The sequence below is a fragment of the Myotis yumanensis genome, unplaced genomic scaffold (assembly GCF_028538775.1).
Source record: "Myotis yumanensis isolate MYYU_CA2020_CCGP unplaced genomic scaffold, mMyoYum1.0.hap1 SCAF_17, whole genome shotgun sequence".
Lineage (NCBI taxonomy): Eukaryota > Metazoa > Chordata > Mammalia > Chiroptera > Vespertilionidae > Myotis > Myotis yumanensis.
In genome coordinates, this window is record NW_027223768.1 from 40,522,797 (window position 1) to 40,529,396 (window position 6,600).

The window sequence follows — 6,600 nt, forward strand, 5'->3', positions numbered from 1 at the left end:
TCCTAGGCTGTTCCCCATAATGGCAATTCATCGCTTTCCTCCTGCAGGTGACAACCCTGTCTGGAGCCTGGCAATGACTTTGAGCCCACCGCTGCCAGGGTGGCCTCATGTCCCCTGGAGTGACTGTCCTCCGACATTCCCGGAGGACCTGAGAGCTCTCACCATTGGACCGCCTAGCAGTGTGCGTCCGGCCAGGATTCTCTGGCCCCTTCTAATCCACAGGAGGAATGCGCGGGTCACCCCCGCACCCCTGACCCTGGCTTCCTGGACGCAGGACGAGGGCGCATCGCCCCCTGGTGGCGGTCGAGCAAACAGCAGCGGTCGAGGCGGAGCAGCGCTCCCCGCGCCCTCTCCCTGCAGGTGCTGCGGGACCTCTGCATCCTCCCTTTGCTCCCCAGAGACAGCTGCTCAGGTGCTGTGCGCCTGCCCCGCAGAGAGATTCCTCCCCAAAGCCGTCTACCCGCCCGTTTCCGGGTAGACGGCTTTTGCCACCCAGGGACCCTGATCTCCCCAGAGCCGCCCAGGGAGGCGGGCGCTGGCACCGAGCCCTCCCGCGGACTTGAGGGAGCCCAGGGCGCACGTGGGTCGCCGCCGCTGTGAGATTCCACCAAAGCAGCGCGCAGCCAGGTCTGGGGCTCCTGCACCAGGTCGCCGCCTCCCCGGGGAGGGGTGGGGGGAGAGGGGGGTCCGCTGTCTCCCGCAGAAATGACATGGGGCTGCCCTGGAGCGCCCCGGCGGCTACAGTTTAGGGGTCCAGAGACAGCTAAGCTGCCCGAAGGAGGAGGCCGGGCACCCACACTGGTGTGCAATCCAAGAACTGCCTCTCTAGAAAGAAGTGGCAGGAAGGTGGGGGCCCAAAATTACAGAACCCGCAGCCCAGTTTTCCTAGGCCACGTGACCGTCCAGGTTTTCGTTTGAATTAAATCGCTGCAAATTAGGCCCACAGTGGGGGCCATTCTTTGAGGCGGCAAGAAATTGCGTGTGCTGTGTCCACAGACATGCGAAGAAGCGAGGTGCTGTTAATCCAGGGGTACCATCCACCCAGACCCGTCCTGACCAGCAACACCAGCGGCAACACTGAGCTTTAAAACTTCGAGGAGATGGAAACATACACAGAAAAACACATCAATGAACAAAATAACAAGAAAAATAAGACATCAAATAACCAAGGAACTGAATCGGAAATTTTAAAAGCCTGTGCTCTCCACCAGAGCCAGCGCACAGGGATTCGTGGAGAGTCTGTCGAACTTTCAAAGGACAAAGAAGCCTCTTTCTCCCTTTTCCACATTGTTTCAGGGGATAGAAAAGGGGGGAGCTCCCCAACTCCTTCATGATGCCATGTTTCTACCCGGACAAGGACATACTCAAAAGTTTTGGATTAATATTATTAATGACCATAGATGCAAAAACCCTAAACACGATATTATCAAATCAAATACAGCAGTGTATTTAAAACGAGGAGGATTTGAAGTGTATCTGAATCGAGGAGGATTGATCCCAGAAATACAAGAATGTTTAACATCAGAAAAATATCTATCGTTGTTGTTCAACACATGGAAGAAGTGAAGGAGAAAACCAGACCATCCTCTGATAGATGCAGAAACGCATCTGCACATCTGATGATAATTCATGGTGAAACTGTCAGCTGTGGGAAACCGTTTGTCTTCACTAGCTGATACGTAGACAGAGAACCCCGCCCCTCGCCAAGGCTGGGTGCCTTTGAAGCCCTAGCAAAGGTCAGAGCTAGGCACCACCTCTGTTTGTCCAGACAGTGGTAGCTGAAGCAACTTCCCCATTTATTATTATGTAAATCCTTGCTGATGGGCTAGTCCAACCGTGGGCAAACTACGGCCCCCGGGCCATATCCGGCCCCTTTGAAATGAATAAAACTAAAAAAAAAAAAAAGACCGTACCCTTTTATGTAATGATGTTTACTTTGAATTTATATTAGTTCACACAAACACTCCATCCATGCTTTTGTTCCGGTCCTCCGGTCCAGTTTAAGAACCCATTGTGGCCCTCGAGTCAAAAAGTTTGCCCACCCCTGGTAGTCTGCCTGTTGCCAGGGGTCGCCTGCCTAAGGGCTATGCTATGGGGGTATCCCAGATCAATAAAAGCTTGGTGAGGCCTGAGCACCAGTGGAAGTCCTTCCTCCTGAGTTGGACTTACTCGCCTAGTCCCCCAATATTTCCAAATTATCTCGTGAATTTTCTCTTTCATTTGTGTGCGGCTCCGCTTCCAGGTCCTGAACCCTGATCCACGTGGGACGTGGAGGGAAACATTTACCAACAGTCAGCAAAACGGGTACAGGGTATCTTTCCGAGTGTCCGCCACGTCGTACTTACTGGTGAAATGTGAGGAGTGCGTGAAAGTCAGGGCCACGGCAAAGGTGCCCCGGCCTGTCACGGAGGATCTGACCTTGAGATGTTCAATCTGATGCCACTGGCCACTACCACAGGTGGGTTTTCAAGTCTAAATTGTATTACAGATTCGGTTCCTGAGTCTCACGAGCTGTATCTCAAGCGCTAAGCAGCCATCTGGGGCGACCACAGTGCTAAGTGCCGCACTGGGCCAAGGGCGCTCATTACTCTTCCTTGTTACAATTCAACTCCTACGACAACAGTGAGAACTGGTATTAGCCCCACCCGGCAGATGTGACACCGAGGCAGTGCGATTAGGTGACTTGCCCTTTGGCACTCTGCTCTTTTGCTCGGTACCCCTTCAGTGCACCAACAAAACAAGTTAGGTAACATAACAGGGGGGGAAGGAACAGACCAAAAAGATGTCTTTACAACAGCAACACAATTTAAAAAAACAACAACAATGAGGCATGAAGCAAACAAAAGACATGCAAGACAGCGCCTTGGCTGGGAGGAAGTCCTGGCTCCAGTCCCTGGCTCTGTCTGGCAGGGCAGAGTGGCCGCAGGCTCCCGCAGGTGGCCGGGAGGCACTGTTCCGCACAACTGCAGCCATTACCCAGGCAGCGAATCACCTCCTGGATTTCAAACAAGGACCCCTGCGGAATCTCCTCAAATTCACTTGTGGCTTTCCCTCCTTCCAGGGGGTGACCAGTGTAGCCTCATCTCCACCCAACAGGGTCTCCTGTGTCAACTGCAACCTCAGTGACAGTGCTTTCGCATTCTGAGCTCTACCTGCCCAAGTGCCAAAGGTCTCCCCTGTGCTGGACTGCCATCACCACACAGACATAGTTCAGTGGTCGGCAAACTTCGGCTTGAGAGCCACTTGCGGCTCTTTGGCCCCTTCAGTGTGGCTTTTCCACAAAATACTGGCTCTTCCACAAAATACCGATTCCTGGCTTGGGCCACAAAGTTTCAATTGCACTGTACATATGCGCCCGCACATGGTATTTTGTGGAAGGGCCACACTGAAGGGGCCAAAGAGCCGCATGTGGCTCGCGAGCTGCGGTTTGCCGACCATGGACATAGTTTTCAGCACCTTGGAGACATTCTTCGCATTCTGAGCAGGGGCCAAAGGCTTCAACTAAGCTTTCCAACTTCCTGTTCGGCTCGCTGCTTCCAGGGGTTTGAAAGAAGTCTTTCCAGCGTGTGCAGTGTAATAGCTTGTGTCTTGAGAAATTGAAAGGATGGCCCCATAAAACCCCTGGCATGATGCCCAGGGCTAACGTCATCCTTAATGGGCGCTCCTTGAGCCATCTGCTCTGTCTCATCACAGACTGTCTAGGGCTCTTACTACTCACAGAACCAAGGGGGCTTCACCGTCAGGGTCCAGAGTAAGACGAGGCAACGTTCTGAGAACGTGAGGAGCTTTGATCCCCTTCAAGGCACTAAAACGCCTGGGGGAGGGGGGATGGCTACGGGGCCGTGCCCACCATGGCTGCCTCTTCCTGTCCTCAAGCTAATTAGTGGTCCAGCTCTGCCCCATATTTGTCCCTCATAGCTGAACAGGAACCCCTACAGCACCTCTAGTCTGTTGATTGTTCTAACTCTAAATCTCGCAGTTGCAACAATACTTATACCTACTCCTCCAACTGGGGAAAGGAAAAGGAAATTGCTATAGGAAAATTTTAAAAATATATTTAAAGAACTAGATAAGTTAATATTTGTGGAGTTATTTACATTGTATAAGTACAAGTACGTACAGTTGATAGCTTCTGATATCGTCCATCTCTGTTACAGTTCCTCCGGTAAACGTTTGTTCCTCAATGGGAAGACTCAGATCCAGGAACAATGTTCTGATCACATTAATTACAACCAGGAGGGTATCGTAACATGGTAAAGACCCTGCTCACTTGTCAGTGTTCTTGGGTTACTTAGGTATCTTTCATTCACCAGAATCCCTATGTGCCTTCCATTTCTCAGGGTCCTAGAACTTCAACCACCAAGAGCTTCTAAGAAAAAGGAATATAGGTAACTCCTGTGGACTGTTATGGACTGAAGGTTTGCACACACCCCTCCCCCCAATTCTTATATTATTAACCCCCCACTGTGGCTGTATTTAACATATTTGGAGATGGGGCTTCTGAGGAAGTAATCAAGGTTAAATGAAGTCTTAAGGGTGGGGCCCTGATCCTACAGGATTAGTGTCCTTCCAAGCAGAGACATTAGAGAGCACCCTCTCCTCCCCCACCCCCCATCCCCCCCACCCCCGCACTGAGGAAAGACCAGGTGAGGATAGAGATGTGATTGTCTATGATCCAGAAAGAGAGGCCTTCAGAAGCCAAATCTGCTGCCACCTTAATCTCAGACTTCCAGCCTCCAGAATTGTGAGCAAATAAATTTATGTTGTTTAAGCCATCTAGACTGTGGAACTTTGTTATAGCATCCTGAGCAAAATAAATACAGCCGACTCTTGACACCATGGGGTTAGGGACACTTCCTCCTCATGCAGTAAAAAATCTGTGTTTAAAATACCCAGATTCGACCAACTGCAGATTGAAACAGCACTCGGGAATTGGCAGTTGGGAATGTGAAAATACTGTTTTCCATCCGTGACCAGTTGAATCTGCAGATGTGAAACCCGTGGATATGAAGGGACAGCTGTATTTATTGAAAAGAATCTGTATAGACATGAACATGCAGTTCAAACCTGTGCTTTCTAGGGTCAGCTGCACTTATAAAGCTTCAGAGGGTTTAAGCTGGGCCCACAGAGGGTTTAAGCTGGGCCCACGGATAGAGCTGTTTCAATCAGACTTTTCAATGTAATCCTATGTAGTTCATACATTTAGAAACATTATTCTGAGAAGGGCTGCAAAGCTTCACCAAACTGCCAACAAGGTCCCATAAATAAGGCACAAAAAATATTAAGAACCAATTTCCCTCCTCTGGCGGTCATAAAATAAATCCATGTGATCTCAACCATAAGTCTTACTATTTCCTGGTACATTCTGGTCTAAACCCTTTAACTATAGTAAAACCTGTACATCAATACAGATATAGATGAGAGAGAACATTACATAGTATTGTCTGAAATATTTAATTCTAGCAGACACATATACTTTGAGTGTGAGACACTATGTAACATTAGTATAACCACATATATGTAACAAATGTACCACATAACAAGTATTACAAATCACAGTGAACATCATAATGATAGTTCAACAGGGCAACCAGAAGTATCAGTGTTTGAAAGCTGGACCGTAAGAAACCTTTCAGGAAAGCAGAGCGCTGAGTCTGACAAGGAACCAGCTCACATGTTTGCTGTCAGGGTTCAGGGAAGAAGGCTAATCAGCTGATGCTAATGAGTGGAGTAAGTCAACCAACACATTTCTGCTGTTAGGTGGTGGTTTATAACCAGGTCTAAAGTACCTAAATATCCTACCAGGGAGAAATAATCACCATCATAATAACAACCACCCAACTGAGGTATCTCACAGCCAATCCTACTGCCCAAAACACCAGTGCTTCATAAATACAGAATTGGGAAGAATTCATCAATCTGTGTGTGTTGGGGGTGGGGAGTAAGCTTTTAGGGGATATATAAGTAAAATAGCCATGTGAAAATAAACATTTGGGATGGCTTTCCTTTGTATAGTATTTGTACAGGATTGTATTTATAATCCTAAATGAGGCCAAGCTTTATGCATAAAGTTCATTACTGTTGCTTCTAACACAGAATGAAAGCAAGCAATCTAGCAAGCAGGAATCCGGTTACTGTGTACATTGTATCCTGGCGTTAGAATTAGGATTAAAGGGGCAATGTAATACCACAGGAAAATACTTATGTTATTATATTATGTTAAAAACCCACCAACACTCAAAACTGAAGATAGAGTATGATTCTAAAATTTAGAATTTAAAATTATGGGCGTGGGGGAGAAATCTCAGTTGAAGAGTTTGGTAAAACACTTTTTCTCTCTTTCCCTCTTATCCTCGGTGTATCTTCTCCATTTTTCACCATCACTTCATTCGCTCAGCAAAGTTGGTTACTGCAGGCCCTGCTCTGGGACACAGCTGCAGAGGGCGTAAACTTAACAAGACAGTTCAACTAAAAGGCATATCAGATGATTAGTGTTCGGCGAAAATGAAGAAAAAACAGGAAGAAAAGAAATTTGATGCTGCAGTTACTGTTTGACCTGGGGGTAGGGGAGTAAGATACCCAGGCGAAAGGCCTTGGCCC